Source organism: Alosa pseudoharengus, unplaced genomic scaffold (assembly GCF_046254945.1).
Source record: "Alosa pseudoharengus isolate Yale_2024_CS ecotype anadromous, Long Island Sound unplaced genomic scaffold, YU_APseudo_1.1 YU_APseudo_1.1_scf_9, whole genome shotgun sequence".
Lineage (NCBI taxonomy): Eukaryota > Metazoa > Chordata > Actinopteri > Clupeiformes > Clupeidae > Alosa > Alosa pseudoharengus.
Genome location: NW_027468881.1, coordinates 34738547 through 34759053, shown reverse-complemented (window position 1 = coordinate 34759053; position 20507 = coordinate 34738547). Strand labels below are relative to the sequence as shown.

Here is a 20507-nt window from a genome sequence, read left to right as displayed (position 1 = left end):
TGTGCGTGTGCGTGTGCGTGTGCGTGTGCGTGTGCGTGTGCGTGCGTGCGTGCGTGCATGCGTGCGTGTATGTGTGTGTTTGTGTGTGTGTTTGTGTGTGTGTGTGTGTGTGTGCGCGTGTGCGTGTGCGTGTGCGTGTGCGTGTGTGTGTGTGTTTGTGTGTGCTGTGGCTTTGTGCAAAGGAGCCAGAAAGGGAGAGAGAGATGTCAAAGCTGAGGAGCTGAGAAATGAAAGAGGAAAATCATGAGGGAAAAAATGGGTGAAGGGAGGGAAGGGAAAATAAAAGAGTGGTTAGGAAAAAGTCAGGGCAGGAAAACGCAGAGAGAGAGAGAGAGAGGTAGAGAGAGACAGAGTCATAGTGCGAGTGAGAGAAAGAAAGAAAGAAAGAGGGGGGCTCTTGTTTCTACACTTTTGAAAGGCTTCCAGGCGTTTGCAGTGATTCCAGGCTATGCCATATGATTTAAATCACCAGAACTCCACAATAAAGGGCCCTTGTGTTCCCCCTGCCAGCCCGGCCCTGCAGCCTCCCTCCTCGCCTCCCTCTCGCCTCCCTCTCGCCTCCTCGCCTCCCTCTCGCCTCCCTCTCGCCTCCTCGCCTCCCTCTCGCCTCCTCGCCTCCCTTTCGCCTCCCTCTCACCTCCCTCTCGCCTCCCTTTCGCCTCCCTCTCACCTCCCTCTCGCCTCCCTCTCGCCTCCTCGCCTCCCTTTCGCCTCCTCGCCTCTCGCCTCTCGCCTCCCTCTCGCCTCCTCGCCTCCCTCTCGCCTCCCTCTCGCCTCCTCGCCTCCCTCTCACCTCCCTCTCGCCTCCTCGCCCCTCGCCTCTCGCCTCTCGCCTCCCTCTCGCCTCCCTCTCGCCTCCTCGCCTCCCTTTCGCCTCCTCGCCTCCCTCTCGCCTCCTCGCCTCCCTCTCGCCTCCCTCTCGCCTCCTCGCCTCCTCGCCTCCCTCTCGCCTCCCTCTCGCCTCCTCGCCTCCCTTTCGCCTCCTCGCCTCCCTCTCACCTCCCTCTCGCCTCCTCGCCTCTCGCCTCTCGCCTCCCTCTCGCCTCCTCGCCTCCCTCTCGCCTCCTCGCCTCCCTCTCACCTCCCTCTCGCCTCCTCACCTCCCTCTCACCTCCCTCTCACCTCTCGCCTCCTCGCCTCCCTTTCGCCTCCTCGCCTCCCTCTCACCTCCCTCTCGCCTCCTCGCCTCTCGCCTCCCTCTCGCCTCCCTCTCGCCTCCTCGCCTCCCTCTCACCTCCCTCTCGCCTCCCTCTCGCCTCTCGCCTCCTCGCCTCCTCGCCTCCTCGCCTCCCTCTCGCCTCCTCGCCTCCCTCTCGCCTCCCTCTCGCCTCCTCGCCTCCCTCTCGCCTCCTCGCCTCCCTCTCACCTCCCTCTCGCCTCCTCACCTCCCTCTCACCTCCCTCTCACCTCTCGCCTCCTCGCCTCCCTTTCGCCTCCTCGCCTCCCTCTCGCCTCCTCGCCTCTCGCCTCCCTCTCGCCTCCCTCTCGCCTCCTCGCCTCCCTCTCACCTCCCTCTCGCCTCCCTCTCGCCTCCTCGCCTCCCTCTCGCCTCCTCGCCTCCCTCTCGCCTCCCTCTCGCCTCCTCGCCTCCCTCTCACCTCCCTCTCGCCTCCTCGCCTCTCGCCTCCCTCTCGCCTCCTCGCCTCCCTCTCGCCTCCTCGCCTCCCTCTCACCTCCCTCTCGCCTCCTCACCTCCCTCTCACCTCCCGCCTCCTCGCCTCCCTCTCACCTCCCTCTCGCCTCCTCACCTCCCTCTCACCTCCCTCTCATCTCTCGCCTCCTCGCCTCCCTCTCGCCTCTCGCCTCCTCGCCTCTCGCCTCCTCGCCTCCCTCTCGCCTCCCTCTCGCCTCCTCGCCTCCCTCTCGCCTCCCTCTCACCTCTCGCCTCCTCACCTCCCCTCGCCTCCCTCTCGCCTCCCTCTCACCTCCCTCTCGCCTCCTCACCTCCCTCTCGCCTCCTCGCCTGCCTCTCACCTCCCTCTCGCCTCCTCGCCTCCCTCTCACCTCCCTCTCGCCTCCTCACCTCCCTCTCACCTCCCTCTCACCTCTCGCCTCCTCACCTCCCTCTCGCCTCCTCGCCTCCCTCTCACCTCCCTCTCGCCTCCCTCTCGCCTCCTCGCCTCCCTCTCGCCTCCTCGCCTCCCTCTCACCTCCCTCTCGCCTCCTCACCTCCCTCTCGCCTCCCTCTCGCCTCCCTCTCGCCTCCTCACCTCTCTACCGCCCTCCCACTGGGACCTGAGGCCTAGACACGGGTTCGAGAGCAGAGGGTACACACAGCCAGAGAGAGAGAGAGAGAGAGAGAGAGAGAAGGGAGGAGTGAGAGAAAAGGGCAGAAAGAGAGGTGAAAGCTCCTTTCCTGTCATTCATTTCATGCTTGTTGACACACACATACACACACACAAACTTATTAATTCAATCAAGTGTTGCCATCCCTGTCAGTCAGGGGAATCTCTGTGAATTAGAGCTCTCCCTCCTCTGGTCTCTTTCACCCTCTCTCTCTCTCTCTCACACACACACACACACACACACACACACACACACACACACACACACACACACACACACACACACACAGAGAGAAAGAGAGAGAGAGAGAGAGAGAGCTTTCTGGAGCCAGCACGGAGGAGAGAAGGAGCTCTCTATCTGGCCCCAGCTCTGTGGCGTCCCATTCGATCCCTCACTCCCCTGAGTGATTTTATGAGTGGGTGGTGTCAGTGGCTTGTTTTTTAAAACGCCCCCCCCCCCCCCTTCTCAAAAACAACTAGAGCCAAAGAATTTCAGTGCTTGTTGGAACTGCTGTGGCTTATGAATTTGAGGGGAGGAGGACAGAGGAGGGGGGGATGGGGGGGGGAACTAGGGGGAAAATCTTGGTAATGAGTTCGACATAAACAAAGACAAAAAAAGGAAAAGAGGAGAGATCTAAGAGCTGAACTGCTGAACTGCAGAGAGGAGGAGAGAGAGAGAGGAGGAGAGAGAAGAGAGAGAGGAGGAAAGAGAGGAGAGAGAGAGGAGGAGGAGGAGAGAGAGAGAGAGAAGAGTGCTCGGAGGAAAACAGTGATGGAGTCTGGGCACTGGGGGGCACTAAGGGTGGCGCTCGGCCCGGAGCAGGCAGGAAACTCCTGCCAAGATCCACACACTTCTCACACACATGAAAGCCAGCACTTATACACAAACACACACACACACACACTCACACACCACCACTTTTTTCAGTCCATATGGAGGCTCCAGTTGCATATTCAAACACACACTTCAAACACACACTCTCTTTCTCTCTCTCACACACACACACACACACACAGACACACACACACATAAATGCTACACATGGTCTTTTCATTACTCACTATTCTCTTGCTTTTCTGTCATGCTCTCGGTCCATTCACCATCATAAATACACTCATTTCCCCACACAGACAAGAAACCACAGCACAAGCACAGTTCTATATGCCATACGTACCCTTCCACACACATACACTCACACACACACACTCTCACACACACACACTCACATACTCACTGCCCCCTACTTGCTCTCTCTTTCCCTCCCTTTCTCTCTCTCTCTCTCTCTCTCTCTCTCTCTCTCTCTTTTCCCCCTCTCCACTGCGTCTCTTTCTGGCTCTTTCTCTCTCAGCAGAGCCAGTTAATTACACCCTCCTGCTGGAGGCAGCTTCAAACCGCCACTAATTTAGAGTTCCATTACAGTAAACTGTTCCACATGTGTCCAGCGCCCCGGCCCGCTCGGGTGGCCACGTCTCAGGAAGCCGAGGCCGAGAGGATAGGCACCCGCCCCCGCACTGCCACCACAGACTCCTGCCATCTCTCCCTACCTCCCTCCCTCCCCCTCTCCCTATCCCTCACCCTCTCTCCCTCTCCCTCCCTCTCCCTCTCTCTCCCTCTCCCTCCCTCCCTCCCTCACCCTCTCCCTCCCTCCTCGGCAGCCTCTTTTTCTTTCTCCTGTCCGGGTCTGTTATTCATCCGCTCTCTGCTTGGCTGGCCGGGCTGGCTGGCTGGCTGGCTGGCTGCGTGTCCCCTTAGCCCCCTAAACTCCTCCGCCATCCCAAACCACCTCGCCTGCCACTCGCATTCTTCTCCGCAGGCCCTGACCTCACCCTATGTCCCCCCCCTCAACCACCACTCCCCGGTCCACTCTGAAATCTATTTCTCATCCACATATACAGCTATTATCGTGACCCCATGAAGGCCATCTGCACGCCTGCGGTCAGCCAACTTTCTGACTCTCAGCTCTCTCATTCACACCCCCCTGCTTCCCTGAAATCACTCTAAAGATGGGTGCTGATGCTGGCAAGCAAACACACAGGCTAAGCTAATGTACCTTTAACGGGCGTTTCCTTGTGTAAACTAGATATTTTTATATTGTATGTGTTAACAGTGCAACATCAAACTCTTGCTTTGTATCTATTAATGTCCTTCAGACATCAGATTTTGGCCACATGTACACCTGCACCCATTTACTTCCTAATTTATGATTGTACAAACTTCCTATCGGGGAGTGCAGGCCACAGATGAAGAACAGCCTCACTGTCCAGTCTGATAAATGACGTTGCTCCAGAATCCCTGAGACGTGTGTAGTGGAGGCGTGCTGGCGGACACAAACATCCCTGCGTGACACCCAGCAGTGGCACCCCCAGTGACCAGAGCTCCCGCACCGAGCGTCCGCCATCACTCACCAACGGCACATCCATTCACATGCCAGAACTCTCCCGGAGAGCCAGGGATTCCATTTCCACGTACTATAAATACATCTGGTGGTGCTGTGGGGTTGCTTACTTTGGGTGGAGAGGGTGGGGGTGGGGGAGCTGGGGGGGGGGGGGGGCGGTAAAAAGAAAGAAAACAACTGACACAGATAAAGACAAAGAAATAAATCAAGAAATATCAAAGAAAGAAAAAGTCAGAAGAAAGGGGCGAGGGTTGAAAGGAGCTGAAAAGAAAAGGAGACCACAAAAATAGGACTAACAAGCACATCAGGAGAATGTTTTAAGAGGCCTATATTTTTGTCGACCCAACCACCCCCTGAACACAATAATATATTAATGAAAGGACCTGGCGCCAGTGCCATTTAATGAGTCACATCAGCCATGCAGCTCAGACTGGGCCCTGCTCCTGCTCCTGCTCCTGCTCCTGCTCCTGCTCCTGCCGCTGCTGCTGCTGCTGCTCTCAGGCGGCCGTGTGGGGCCTGCCTGGCTCCACTGGCAGCCTGGGCGGTTTGGGGCTACACACAGAGTGAGCTCATCACTGACTGACTACACACACTATACACACACACACACACACACACACACACACACACACAACACAAGCATGTAGCCTATATACATGGAAGAGCACATAAACCCACACACATATATACACAGAATCATGAGGCACTAGCTCACATACACACACATCTAAATCTTTATACATCCATAGTGCTTCTGCACTCTAACAAATGTACAGCAAATTTAAAAGAAGTGGCTCTTTACACACGTATTCACGCTCATATACACACAGAATCCCACTCGAGCCCGAACGTCTCTGGCACCTCCCTCAGACCCAGGGGGCACCCAGCCGACAGGCAGCAGCAGGGCCAGCTTTGGGTGGGATTACCGGCAGAGCTACAAGCTGGGACTTTCCCATTTGCTCCACTACACTCTCTGCCCGCCTCTGGTTTTTCCTCTAATGTGATAGAGAACAAACATTTTCAACACTTCATTACTAATGCATGCCGAGACTTATTAGCTAAACTGAGGTAAATGTGCTTGGCATGTGGTTGCTGGGCAAGTCTACCTACCTAGTATCATCAGTGTGTGTGATTGATGTAGCCTGGGGATTTGAGTGCTACAGAATGACGCACTCCCGAGTTCCTCAGCACTCCTGCGGTCTTCGCCACAGAGCCAGGGGGAGAAACGTGTTTGGAGTGAAGGATCTTTTTATAAAGTCTTTGAGTGGAAAAAAGAGGAACTGTTTCCCACAGGCCTTGTAGCCTCTCAAAAGCGGGGCTATCAAATTCTCCAAAACAATTGCTACTTAAATGTTGGTGAAACCTGACACAGCGATGGCGCCTGTGAGACAATACCGAGAATTCATGCATATCGCAACCATACCTGACATTACACAACCCATAGAATTTTGACTTGGTGGTTTTACTTTTCACTTTGAACATTCCGCAAATGCAACCACCGGACGTTTAACCTGCGTTGTCTTGAGAATCGACAGTGACTTCTGATCTGTTCCATTTGGTGGTAGGCCTAGGCTACGTTTCTTAATCCTGCTGTCATACTTGTCATAGTCATAGCTCTTCTTGGTTTTACCCACAGGTTTCAACCAGCCTGTAAAATGAAAAGGAAAAATGAAAGAAAAAGAAATATGAAAATAATGACTCATAAGTCTTTTTTCACATTTCCTTTGCTTCTTCTTTTTCTTCATTTTACCCCAGTAAATTAGCCTACAATGCCGATTTATTGTATCGATATAATTTCTGTTTTTTTTTTTGCCAGGGATTCTCGATTATCTTCAATTATAGTTGCTACATTTAATTAAGTTTTGTAGTGAATAAATGGCTTGCAATGAAAACGCTATCTAGGCTAACTGAGAAGACCCATCAACAAATGAAGTCCCCTATTTATGTCCACGCACACTTCTGAATGATCTGGGCAATGCAAAGTGACTCTTAAAGAAGGAAAGATACACTGTATGCTACACATGCTACACATGACATATCTCCGCCATATATCCGATAGGTGTGTCTTCTATACATTAGTGTAGCCTGAGCAGGATCTGGCCACACATCTGCTGTGAATATGGGGGGACACTAAGGCCTAGTCCACACGTACCAAACCGATTTTTTCCCTCCGTCTTCCCTGGAACCGTATCAAGAATATTTGCGTCCAAGCGGATCCATCTCAACACAACTCAACACGTTACTTCATACCCCAGGCCTATAGGTGGCACTGTTTCTTTACAGAAATTGACCAAAACTTGCGCTTTACAAACAGACAGAATAGGCTATGACGAAATGGCTAGTGCAAGGAAACCAGAATTGTTTGTGTGGACTGATGGTGAACTGTCAACTGTAAAACTAATAAACTTTATTTTACGGTTTGTGAAGGGTGCAGTCCCGTCCTTTATTTGGCTAACGCAGGTAGGCCTACTAATCACCTTTACTTTCTTTGGTTGTAGGATAGTCCGTGATTCACGGACATTAGTTTTGGCTATCACCGCAATTAGGCTACTAAACGCAAGGCTTACCCAAGTTCTAGGCTATTCTGTCGCCACATTTATAATATTGCTATAAAACCTTCGTTAGTAACAGTCAATACGTTTGCCTGCATCAAATCGCGCATTTGCATTCAGTGTGCTACCATCGGCTTAACGTGAGTTCTAAGCGTCTTTGTATGCTTATATCTGATTTCACTCGACTGTGAATGCATGTATATATGTTGTAAGACATGTAAAATAAATTAATGACACTGGCACTACGCACAAATTAATGTAGCCTAAACTTAAACCGCACTTTCCTAATTGACCTCTCCAGAATAAGTCCCGCCTCCGTAACTTCCGTATCCATCCAACTTCTGGGCGTGGATTGTCTATGGGAAATAACATGGCGTTTCGAAATATCATACCGGTAAAACATCTGTAGGTAGCGAAGTTGAAAAAAAGCTGGTGGGCAGATTGGCCTACACACTTCTGCCATATAGTTTCCACTGGATTTTTTGATTGTCGGTGCCGTTTAAGTAGTATACTATAGACCAGTGTTTCTCAAAGTGTGGTCCGGGGACCACTGGTGGTCCGCAAGCTATTCCAAGTGGTCCGTGAGCTTGGTACAATATAATATAGATTATATAACTTGGTACAATATAATATAGATGAGTTGTTTGCAATATTGAACCAACTTGTATGTAAATCCAAACAGTTCTGCAACACTGTCTAAAAGAGATGTCAGTTTAAATAATATGAATCCTCTGACACAATAAGCAAGGCGCACAGACAATAAGCAAGGTGGTTCAGTGAGTAGGCCTATTGTGTAGGCTAATATACTGTTGAAGTAGTTTTTTTTTAGCTAGGTGGTCCGTGTGTTTAGTTTTTATTGGTTAAGTGGTCCTTCGTCTGAAAAAGTTTGAGAAACACTGCTATAGACTATACTACTTAAACGGCACCGAAAATCAAAAAATCCAGTGGAAACTAGATGGCAGAAGTGTGTAGGCCAATCTGCCCAGCAGCTTTTTCTACTTTGTCACCTACAGAGTTTGACAGGTACGATCTTTCAAAACGCCATGTTATTTCCCATAGACAATCCACGCCCGGAAGTTGGATGGATACGGAAGTTAGGAGGCGGGATATATTCTGGAGAAGTCTATAACTTAAGTTCTCTCGCGTCACTGACAGTAGTTAGAATGCATAAAAAAACACCGGGAAAAACAGTGTTCAGTCCACCAAGTCATAAGCTATCGGCGCTGCGCAGCACCAGTTGTGATATTTATCTTACAGAGTGTAATCGTAGGTAATGTCATGTATGAAAACTAGTATTGTAGGCAATACTATAAGCAAAGATTGTTAAGGCGGAGCAAGATACTTCGTCGTAGTTCATGTCTATTGGCGCGAAATGGGAATCGAATCCTGTCTGCATAAAGAGGCGTGTCGATGACGTATTGATGAGCGTACGTTGCAAACCGCCAACAGCAGCGGCATAAATAACCGGCGCACACCTGATATAAAGTCGATTTTCTCCAGACTGGAATGCTCAAAAATGCTAAACATGTACCTGAAATGTTCACAAGGGTTTGAGGATCATGAAAACGTGCCCGAAATTCACATTCCTAACTCTATAAAACTAAGACCTTAGCATATGTGGTAAAATTCTGAGCTATGCCCATAGACTTCAATGGAGCAGTCGCTGCCTCTGCTCTGCATAAAGGGGGATTTTGACCCCCCCCCCCCCCCCGTGCGATCCGGGTTCCCGGAAGTGGCTCCTGATGAAGTATCTTGCTCCGCCTTAACAATCTTTGCTATAAGTGCAAGTCCAGGGCAGCTGAGGTGTGGCGATGACATCATCGATACGCAAGCAGGATGTGCGGTTTCGCTGTCTAAACTAATTCAAACGGGCTACGGTTTCAGATTTTTCCACTCTGGGACCAGGTTTCAGAAAAGTGCGGTTTCGGGCAGTGCGTTTACAGGATTTGTTTGGACGCTCGGCCAAGACGAAGCAAAACCTCTGCGTTTAACCTAAAAAGCGTCTCCGTGTGGACAGGCCCTAACTGTCCTCCATGGAGAGCTAGTAGACCTAGCCTAGCACCTTTCACTTATGGAAATTAGGCTGAGGCTGCTATTCACCCCTTGCAAGTGACGTCACGTTTTGTTCGCGCCACAGCAAAATAGCCTAGTGGACGGCAAGAACACGAATCAAATCAATGGGTTGTAATGGGACATATCGCACAGCTAGGAGATTATAGTGAGATTTAACCGTAGTAATGCCCTTCCACGACTGTTGGCTTATTGTTTGGAATACAACAACATCCCATGTTCTTGCATAGATATATTTTGGTTTGTTTTCTTTGTATTTCGGGAGCATTTCAACCACAATTGCATGCTTATCTCCTCAGTGTATGAAGCACAGCAGCGGTTGCTATAGCAACCATAGACTCTGAACAGGATGGCAGATAGCACTTAGGCAAAGTCTTTGGCAAGATCTGAATGTAAACAGATAATACCTTTCAAATATTTTTTTATTTCCTATTTCTTTCAATTCTTTAACTTAAGACATGTAAGAAGTAAGTTTATTCGCTGGGCAACGTACAAACTGACGAGTTACATTAGCCCTAGCAGCTAGCACTGCTACGATAAACGTTAGCTAGAATAGCTAGCTTCTAAGTGTGGCAGCTGAGTTATTTCATGTTCTGATATGACATTCTTAACGTTTTGACTATGTTTCAACTGATAAAAGCAAGACAAATAAAGTAACCAAATCGCTTTGCAATGTTTTAGTCCAGAAATACTTATGGGCAATACATTGAACTACAAAGATGTTATAGTAATGGTGTTCAGTTCATCATAATCATTATGACATAATGTAATTTGCCCTCCGTCTCCTATCTTTTTGCCGTCCAGCATGGAGCCGTCACGTGACTTGAGTCACGTGTCTGCAAGGGGTGAATAAGGTATCTTGGCCAGCACTGGTGCACATCTCAAGCACATTGTTATTTGCACATTTGCAACTACTGTTTTCAACGTTCAATGGAAGATATGTTATGAATGCTTCATTAAGGCGCTCATGGCCAAACATCAGATTAAAACATTTACTTAATGCAATCCAGTTTTGTATAGACAAACTCTAAAATGTCCCATCATGTATTTCTATGAAACTATGAAAAACACATGTCTTTTAGGCATTTTTTCCACCTAAATGTATCGTAATAACAATGGCTTGGTCCAGATGTTTTGCCAGAGAGGAGATTGGAATAAGACAATGATGAAATCATAACAGAATAACAAGCCAGATCCCTTCATAAAACTTGTGAGTGTGTGCATATGTGCATATGGGAGTCGTGCTCCGCGACGTTTGGCTCTATTTGCAGCCTTGGGGCAAATCTTAGTTCAAGTGGTCACAGTGAGGGTCAACACAGCCCATTGCCAGTAGGGGCCAGGCACAAAGGCCAGTCTCATTAACACACACTCTCCTTTCTCACTCCCTCAAGCTACATACTACCTCTTTTCTTCCTTTTCTTTTTTTATTTCTTGACCTCAGTCCTTTTTGCATTGGCTCCCTCTCATTTGATGCCTTAATTGTCGCCAGTGTTGACGTCTTTTCTCTCTTTCTCTAAGACTTCTCTTACTTTCCTTTCTTGAAAAAAACAACACATGCAGAGACTTTTGTCTGCCATCCAGCTAAATGTACTGTAATTGTGGATTTATGGTTTTGTGATCTGTTAGTGCCTTTCACAATAGCACTGAAATATGGTGCTGCTTGATGAAATGATGACATAAAGTAAACAACTCGGCTCATTGTCATTAGAGACGTACTTCTGAGGAATGTGTCATAAAGAGTCCTGTATTTATGGAGGACAATTACCAAATTGCGCATCTGAATTCCTCTGCCAACACAGGGTGAGACATTCCCCGATTAACCCATGACTGATGGGAACACCTCCACATCAATGTATTGCCTAAGCTATTCAGACCAGTTTGACACCAAAGCCCCACAACTGCAAACAGATACATTAATCATGCAGAACCCATCTCTCACCCTAACTATCAGCCAACTTTAACGACTGCCTTCCACGTTTCATTTGTCACTGGCGTGGGACGTTGTTTGTCGCTTGTGTACGGCCCTGTCCTCAGGGCAACCACTTTGCTCTAATAGAGTAGGAGGTTAAGGGCCTAACTGGCCGAGCTTTGTAAGACGGACTCTATATTTGGTTCCAAGGTAGGTGTGTGTTCTCTACTTGCACAGACATAACAAAGGAGGAGGAGGCGGCGGAGGAGGAGTGAAGGTGGAGAGCATGAGGGCGTGTTGGCCTGACTGTCGGTGTGGAGCGTGAAGGGCCATGAGGAGGGGACCCTGACTTGACACCTTTCCATGATGCTCAAGGAGGAACATGAGAGAGCCACCAGCCCTGACGGGAAAGCCTGGTTGGTGGAAGGCATGAGATCAGCAGGTGAATTGGAAAGAGGAAGAAGTTGAGAGAGATGTAGAGAAAGAGAGATAGAAAACGAGAGAGAGAGGGAGGGAGAGAGAGACGAATGAAGAGTCTGAGCAGGACTGGGAGTTTCACCCTCACAGTAGTTGAGCTCCAGTGAAGGACTGCCTCAAAGACAGAGGTCCATGGTCACTCAGGCATTTGGCTCATCCAGCAGAGTGATTAGTGTCAAAATAGGACCCATAAAAATAAATGATATTGAGAAGGGCCCATTTGTTTGGAGAGAGTTTGTTTTAAGGGAGAAGGCTGCACACAGCAGCATAACACTGTGAGAGGCCCGTGAGGCACAGGCTTAGCATTCACACTTACTGTTAGAGTAAACACTGGCGCGCAGCGCTAGAGACTCATTCATACTTGGGCATTTGTGACCACATGCATCCAGACCTACTGTATGTATAGTCAAAGACTCCTTCTCCTGTCTCTCTTTCTATCCATCACTCTCTCTCTCTCTCTCTCTCTCTCTCTCACGCTCCTGTGCCAGAACAAAAGTCTGTGTACACACTTCGTCAGGGCCACATATCCCAGCACACCTGCAAAAATATACAAGGGAAATAGTGATCTGATGGTTTCCTTCATAATTATAGAGTACAGACAGGGAGAAAGCCCCCCCCCCTTCCTTCACTTCCCCTCCAACCACCTGTCCAGCCCCTCCCTGGCATTTGTGCTCAATTGCCTCAAAATTCCTAAGAGAGACCGGGCTCAGCTCCTGGATTTATGCCTCAAAGAAAAGAACACCAGCATTGAGGGATCCCTTGTGAAAGAAGCGAGGGAGTGAAGGTCTGAGGATGGACAAAGGACAGGAGAAGTCATCTCTGTGGAGAGAAAGCTATGTTGTTCTCTTTACAGCCCACCAGTGACAGGCTAATCGCTCTGTATGACATATTGGGTTATAACACATTGACGCTTGTACATCAAACAAGGTCTGGTGGATGGATTAACTTTAGGTGCATTGGAGTACCAACCCTGTATACATGATCAGAAGTACCATTCTCACTTTATATTTCCAGTTGGAAAGGGTTAGGAAACATATGTTTCTCTGTGTTTTATGTGGTCCAGTTCAGCAATTAAGGTGTAGTTAAATTCGGGTGAAGCATTGAAACTGTTTTGTAAACAACATTTTTTAAAGCCTATAACAATATATCATTCCACAAAGTTACAATTCATTCTCATTTGACTATCAGTTGGATGCTGATAGGGTTTAATCAGTGCCTTTCAGTCTCAGTTTTTGATGTCAATTAAATACTTCGATAGAATCAGTTAGAATCAATAATTTGTAATTATGGCACAATCTAATTGGGCAGAGCAACCGGGTTTGTGAATGTGGATGGTCGGTTTTTATCTCTCTCTGTAAGCCTCTTTTTAATTTCTTCAGTCAGTGCATGGGCTATCTTAAAAGATAATGACAGACACACTCCGAATTTACAAGAATTCTGTTCAAAGAATATCAGTTTTTCTCATACGAGTCAAAACCACAAAATCTTGAATGAATGAATGCAATATTGATATCTTCCTGATCTGATGTGATGATCCTAGTTAAGAGTGTTCGATACGTGGTTCGATACGTCACCTTCTGGTGAGAATCAGATCCAGCAGGATGTTGTAGTGGTCCTAATGTGGACATGTCCTACTTCCTGGCCTGTTATTTGTATTATTTATATTTGCTTGCTCAATTCACCCCCTCTGGCACCTCTTCAGTCCCAAAAATGCCAGTGGATGTGTTAACTGCAGCATTCCACCAGCTTTATAAAACTAAATGTGGAATTGATCCGTGGGGAAAGTCACAGCAATGCGTCTGAGCTCAACCATCTCACTGCATGTTTATGTATTCATACAGATGGCAGAGCTTGCTGATGGCACTGGTAATAGTCCAGGATCAATGAAACTAAGATATGTCATTATAGTCCCCTTGATTAATCATGTCTAAATTAAATGCATTTTTTCATGTCACAATAGCAAGCTTGCATACTCACATACTTACACCCATTTTTTTAAGCCCTGTATCTACTAAACACAGAAAACCTGGCAGAGGTGGTGTGCTCTCGGAATTCAGACTGCCTTGGTGAGGAAGCGTGAAAACAAAACTACCAGCGTGTGAATATAAATGTCCTCTTTGCCTTCATGTCGGATATCCAATGGAAAACACACCCCATTTTCTGTCATTACAGTGAATATGAACAGCTGAAGTGCCATCACCTTGGTGATATCAAAACTGGTGAGTATTCCTGGTGACTGCACTTGGATCACATCAGTGAAACCGCACACAGCCACACCTGTGCTAACCCTTCACCTCAATACACTGACCTCCAGAGTTGTACATCCAAATTTCACTGTGTTTGGGAGTGGAATACTACCTTTGGAAATCCCATTTTGTTACACATGGCTAATGCTCTGTGCCTGCACAACAGCACCTAGCAGCAACAAGTGGAACCAGTTAGCCCAGACTGTTGATGTTTATGTATAAAAGGCTCACTGACACACAGCTTTTAGACAATGTGATTACACAACTGAGATTCTACAAAGACACACCTAAAGCTTATGGCACATGCTTGTCCACCTTTAGGTATACAGTATAAGACAGGGCACTCTCACATTCACCATTCTATATGTAAAAAAACATCTAGAAATCCCTTTCTTGTATAAGAACATAAATGATCAAAACACTATTTTCTATTTTCTCTAAGTAAAAGCAAAGACTGACACAGACATACCACCCACAAACACAGGATAGCCATATGTTCACACATGCATATCAACCACACACATGCTTAAGAGGAACTAAACACACGCTGAAAGCACTCATCAGGAAAGAAAAGTAAAAACACACTGTGATAGAATAATACTTTTACTTTCCTCTATATATCTCTCTCTCTTTCTCTCTCTCTCTCTGACTCTCTCCTCTCTGTCTCCGTTTCTATTTCAGTCTCTGACTTCAATTAAAAGTCAGCTGTATGTGGTAACTTTCCTTCACAACACGCAACAGCACTCTCTCTTTGTATCAGCTTTCCACTCGTCCACCTCAAGAAAAGAGAAGAAAAGAGACAGAGAGCAAGGAGGAAAAAAGATGAAAAGGACAGAACTAGTGGAGGCGCTGGTGAAGAACTGTTCTCTTTCAAAAGCCAAACTCACCCTCTCCAGCTCCTCTCTGCCAGATGGGGGGAAGACTTGCCCAAACAGTCAGACCGGAGGAAGGAGTAGAGGGGAGGTCTGTGTGCGTTCCTCCAAGCCTGCTCTCGCTACAGCGGCAAAGTAGCGAGCGATCTGTTTCCTCCTAACTTTCTTTCTCTCCTTCCCTCTTTCTCTTTCCCTCCCTCTTGCCACATGCACTCTCTCTCTCTCTCTCTCTCTCTCTCTCTCTCTTTTTCTCCTTCCCTCGCTCTGTCTCTCTCTCACACTAAGAAATAATTATGCTCTCTGATTCATAAACCCAGACGGTGTCACGTGACCCAACACTTCAAATATACAGCACATTTTTTCACAAGCCACAAAATGCCTGGAGGGAAGAAAAAGAGGCACAGAAAGCTTACGTTTCTGCTTTTAATTCTCTCTGCCTCTCTGCCTTTCTCCTTCTCTGCTTCCCCCATTTTCCCCCTCTTGTCTGCCTCACATTAAAATATCACATTTTCTGTCAATTGTGTGTGTGTGTGTGTGCGCGCGCGTGCACGTGCACGTGTGTGTGTGTGTGTGTGTGAGTGAGTGAGAGAGAGAAAGAGAGAGAGAGAGAACCACTGAGAAACTCATTACAATTGTGCATAAACAAACACCGTTTGATTAAATGCCTAGGGAAAGTTTCAAATTGTTCCTTTGGGTACATTTCCTCATTAAATATGTACTATATCCTGTGGATGAAAAAGAATGATGAGTATACATTTTAAAACCCAAAGGGTACAGCAGAGATCTCTGTTTTAACATGTTTACCCGTAGGTATGTATGTATGTGTTACAAAATCTATCAACTGCATTGTCAGGGACCAAATATTCAAAACCCTATAATATTGAAAGGGTGTTATTTATGTGCAACATCTTTTTTACCCATAAATCTTTGAGTAAACAACAGATAACGGCCAACAGAAAATCACCTGTGATGTGGTCAAAAGAAAGCAGGGTGTGTCCCGCCCTGGCAGCGTGAGTTGTACCCTCTCTCCATTTGTGTTTGTGGTTGACTGTTTTATCATTGATTTGTGATTTTGTGTTGTCAGTTGTGTTTTTTTGTTTTGTTTTGTGTGTGTGTGAGAGAGAGAGAGAGAGAGAGAGAGAGAGAGAGTGTGTGTGTGTGTGTGTGTGTGCGTGTGTGTGTGTGTGTGTGTGTGTGTGTTGTTGTGTTGTTGTTGTTGTTGTGTGTGTGTGTGTGTGTGTGTGTGTGTGTGTGTGTGTGCGTGTATGCTACTCTGTGGTTCTGGGTGTGTGCCTGTTACTGTTTCTGAGTTTGATGATGTGAAATTGGTTTGGTTAAGAACCACCCGAAACCTCAGAGCACCACACCTTAACAGGCTCTGAAACTGGCATCTAGCATTTCAGCAGAAGTAGCTGAGGGGAGAACAGTTATGGGCATGCACCATGTCTCCATCTCTGGAACCACATTATTTTCATTTTGATTAATATATAACAGTGGATTAGATGTTCATGATAACTGATCACTATTTTACAATTCCCTTGAAATTTTCACAAAGATCTCCATCACTATCCTAATCATAAAAAAAACAATGCAATCAGGAATTGCATTAAATATTAAGTCTTAAGGCCCATTCACATCAAGAAGATAACGATAACGATAGCTATAAATAAATATCGTTCTTGTTAATATGAATGACGACGTTCACACATAAACTATAACAAAAACGACATGAAGAACGATTTCGTTGGGGATCATTTTCAGAGCGATTTTCACAACGATAAAAAGCTAATAGCCAATCAGAACCCATTGAATTTTAACCGTCACATTCATTAACACAAGGAGAGACTTTTTTTTCTTGTTTATCGTGAAAGCTTTTATCGTTATGGTTATAGTTATCGTTATCGTTTTTGGTGTGAATAGGCCTTTAAAAATACAATTCTACCTGTCTTACTGTACATCAGTACATCATTTGCAAATGGAATATCTAACATTATTCAGAAATCACACCTTACAGTGGAGAAAGAATAATCACATGAAAATGTCATCAGGATTTGACCATGAAAGCTGAAGTTTTCTTTTTGGTCAAAAACTAGACATGAATGCAAAAATCTTGCACACACTAAAACAGCAAGGTTGGCACTAATAAACATGCTAGCATGCTAACTCATGTCTTTTGGCAATACATTTAGCAAAGTATTACTGTAAAGATTTTTACCGATTGTAGGTTGGGGATCCAGACCACAGAACAGCACTGTGTATAGCCTAAGCAGTTAATCACATTGGAAGGTGTTTTTACCTGTTTGTCTTATAACTACATACCATGGAAATTAATTTGCAGATGATTCCGGTACTAGATTCTTATGAATGAAAAAACATGGTCCATAAAATTACATATTGTTTCATACTGCCACTTTAAGGTCCAGGCCAGCAAAGATGTAACTGCCAGTACAAAACTAATAGCCATAGGTACTATCTTGTCAACAGGAATCGGTTTTCAGACCAACAATGTAGATATGGCAAGTTTATCTTTTCAAAGCCCAGTGTGCATGTGCAAAGTAAAACAGTGGTTTCTTATAGCAGAGCTGTTAAGATCTCAAATGCAGTGATACAAAAAGCACAAAAGAAACGTGAACTGTTTATGGTAAAAAACTGTACACACAACTAAAAATATGTTTGTCCAAATATGGAAAAGGTTATTGGTCTTTCAGATCTGATAGGACATAATGCCTTATCAAGCCACTTGTGTGTTGAGAAACATGGTTTGAAGTTATGCATGAAGACAAAGAGACTGTGTGTGGATGGGGATATGTGTGTGATAAGTGTGTCATGCCTGAGATTTGTTAGGGACACCAGCGGACAGAGGACTCCGGCCCAGCTCTGTTGCAGACTCAGTAGCACTCTAATGTAAGTGTGTGTGTGTGTGTGTGTGTGTGGTGTGTGTGTGTGTGTGTGCCAGTAGCAGCAGGAAGGTCAAAGGTTACTTGTGTTTGTGTTTCGGTGTCACTGGAGTGTGCTGAGGGCTGAGATTTATGAACTTTGTGTCGGCACAACTGCAGTGTGCTGGATAATGAAGATAGAGCAGAGTGCTATCTCCCTCTCTCTCTCTCCCTCTCTCTCCCACCCTCTCTCTCCCTCTTTCTCTTTCCCTCACTCTCTCTCTCTCTCCCTCTCTCTCTCTCTCCCTCTCTCTCTCTCTCTCTCTCTCTTCATTTTCCCCCTCTCTAACGTCATTACCAATGAATCATTAGATATCATTTTTCAGTGGCAGTGACATCAATGTTGCCTTAAAGGTCATATATGACATCTACCACCTCTCCTGTTTTCCTCCACCGGTGTCCTATGCAGAAGCGATAGCTTGATACTCATCTGGATCTTTCCGCTCGACTCAGTGGCTAAATTCTCATTGCATAAATTACTCATTTTAGTTTGAAAATTAGTACAAAGAACAGAAAGAAAAAACATCTTTCCTTTACAGTAGTTATATTTATTTGCTTCAGAGGAATTAAAAGCTGGACAGGATCTGAGTGGAAAAGGAAGAAAATGTGGAGAGAAGGAAGGGGGAGAAGGAGGGAGAGAGAGGGGGATAGAAGGGAGAGAGGGGCATAAGGAGGGAGAGAGAGGGGGATAGAAGGGAGAGAGGGGCAGAAGGAGGGAGAGATGTGGGGATAGAAGGGAGAGAGGGGCATAAGGAGGGAGAGAGAGGGGGATAGAAGGGAGAGAGGGGCATAAGGAGGGAGAGAGAGGGGGATAGAAGGGAGAGAGGGGCAGAAGGAGGGAGAGAGAGGGGGATAGAAGGGAGAGAGGGGCAGAAGGAGGGAGAGATGTGGGGATAGAAGGGAGAGAGGGGCAGAAGGAGGGAGAGAGAGGGGGGGTAAGAGGGGAGAGAGGGGCATAAGGAGGGAGAGAGGGGGGATAGAAGGGAGAGAGGGGCATAAGGAGGGAGAGAGGGGGGATAGAAGGGAGAGAGTGGCATAAGGAGGGAGAGAGAGGGGGATAGAAGGGAGAGAGGGGCAGAAGGAGGGAGAGAGAGGGGGGGTAAGAGGGGAGAGAGGGGCATAAGGAGGGAGAGAGGGGGGTAAGAGGGGAGAGAGGGGCAGAAGGAGGGAGAGAGAGGGGGATAGAAGGGAGAGAGGGGCAGAAGGAGGGAGAGAGAGGGGGGGTAAGAGGGGAGAGAGGGGCAGAAGGAGGGAGAGAGGGGGGATAGAAGGGAGAGAGGGGCAGAACGAGGGAGAGAGGGGGGGTAAGAGGGGAGAGAGGGGCATAAGGAGGGAGAGAGGGGGGATAGAAGGGAGAGAGGGGCAGAAGGAGGGAGAGAGAGGGGGGGTAAGAGGGGAGAGAAGAGCCAGTGGCCACGGCAGGTTTTAATCAGGAACAAGATGCCTGTAATGAGATCACTATTTCCCTGCCTTCAGATTGATGTCATGTGAAGTTTTGTGCCGCACTGAGACATGCGGAGGACGCAAGGCAGGCACACACGTGCACACACACACACACACACACACACACAGTACACAGAAAGAAACAAGCACACTGCTATGCAGAAGCCCTGCTTTTCCATGACAAATACACACACACACACACACACACACACTAACACACACACACACACACAGACTTTTTTACAAAGTGTCAGTTTTCAGTTACAGAGTGCAATGCACATCCTGAGCTATGAAGGGGCTCATTCATTCTGCTTGGCAAAATGTACACATTTTAATTCCAGCTGCCATGAAGTAAAAACATACACAGAGGAATACAACACAGAGGTAGAGTTGAGAGCGAAAGGCCCCAGTGTGGGTGCGTGCCGCTCTCGCCGAGCCACACAGCCGTCTGCAATCCAACAAAAAGCCCATTTGTAGTTTAGCATCTGTCTCTGCGCCTACTCCACCACATGTGTGCGCCTGCTTGCGCATACGCCCCTGTGTTTTCATGTGAATCAGAAAGAGAAAGAGAAAAGGAAAGAGAGGGAGAAAGAGAGAGAGAGAGAGAGAATCCATAGCCTGGAATGAGCCTGTCCACAGATTCATCAGAGTGCCAATATACTCTTGAAAATGAACACATTGCCTGTTCCAAAACATGTGTGTCCAATGAAAGGTGAATGGCTCTCCTGTCTATACTTTCCTCAAAAATCAGCCATGATGTCACCATGAACCCTCTCTGAACCCACCACTGTCAAAAAACATTTCGTTGGCGCTCCTTCACTCTCTTGCTCCCTCTCTCCTTCTCTCGCTCCTTCACTCTCTCGCTCCTTCTCTCTTTCCCCCGCCTCATTTTCTTTTCCACCTCTCCCTCGTACTCTCACCACGCAGCCTCCCTCTTCCCTGAATTCTTTCGGTGAAACCACATTCTTTTTCTTCTTTTCATTTGCTTCTTTTCTCCCTCTTGCCCCCACCTCTCTCTCTCTCTCTCTCTCTCTCTCTCTCTCTCTCTCTCTCTCTCTCTCTCTTTCGGACTCTCTCGCTCTCTCTCTGGCTTTCAGTCTAATTGAATCACCACAAGTACAGGCCACTGCCAAATGTGCCAGGATGTTCTGATTAAGATAGACTTTGTTTAAGCAGTGGCTTTTTCAAAATTGCTTGCAGTGCTGAGGATGGTAAGGGCAGGGGAGGGAGAAAAGAACAAACAAGTCAGGAAGAGCAAACAGCTAAAAGAAGGAGAAAAACTGGGGAAGGAATGAACGCTAGCCGAGAAGAGATGGCGGGT

General features: G+C 47.2%; 1 protein-coding gene across 1 annotated transcript in view; it reads right to left on the bottom strand.

Annotated features, from left to right (window-relative positions):
- rarga (retinoic acid receptor gamma a) overlaps nucleotides 1-15061 on the bottom strand; it is a 49899-nt gene extending 34838 nt beyond the window's left edge. Inside the window, exon 1 of the mRNA XM_076276679.1 lies at nucleotides 14823-15061. The gene's annotated coding sequence lies outside the window, so the exon portion shown is untranslated. The remainder of the gene's footprint in view (nucleotides 1-14822) is intronic.
- Nucleotides 15062-20507: the final 5446 nt, after the last annotated feature.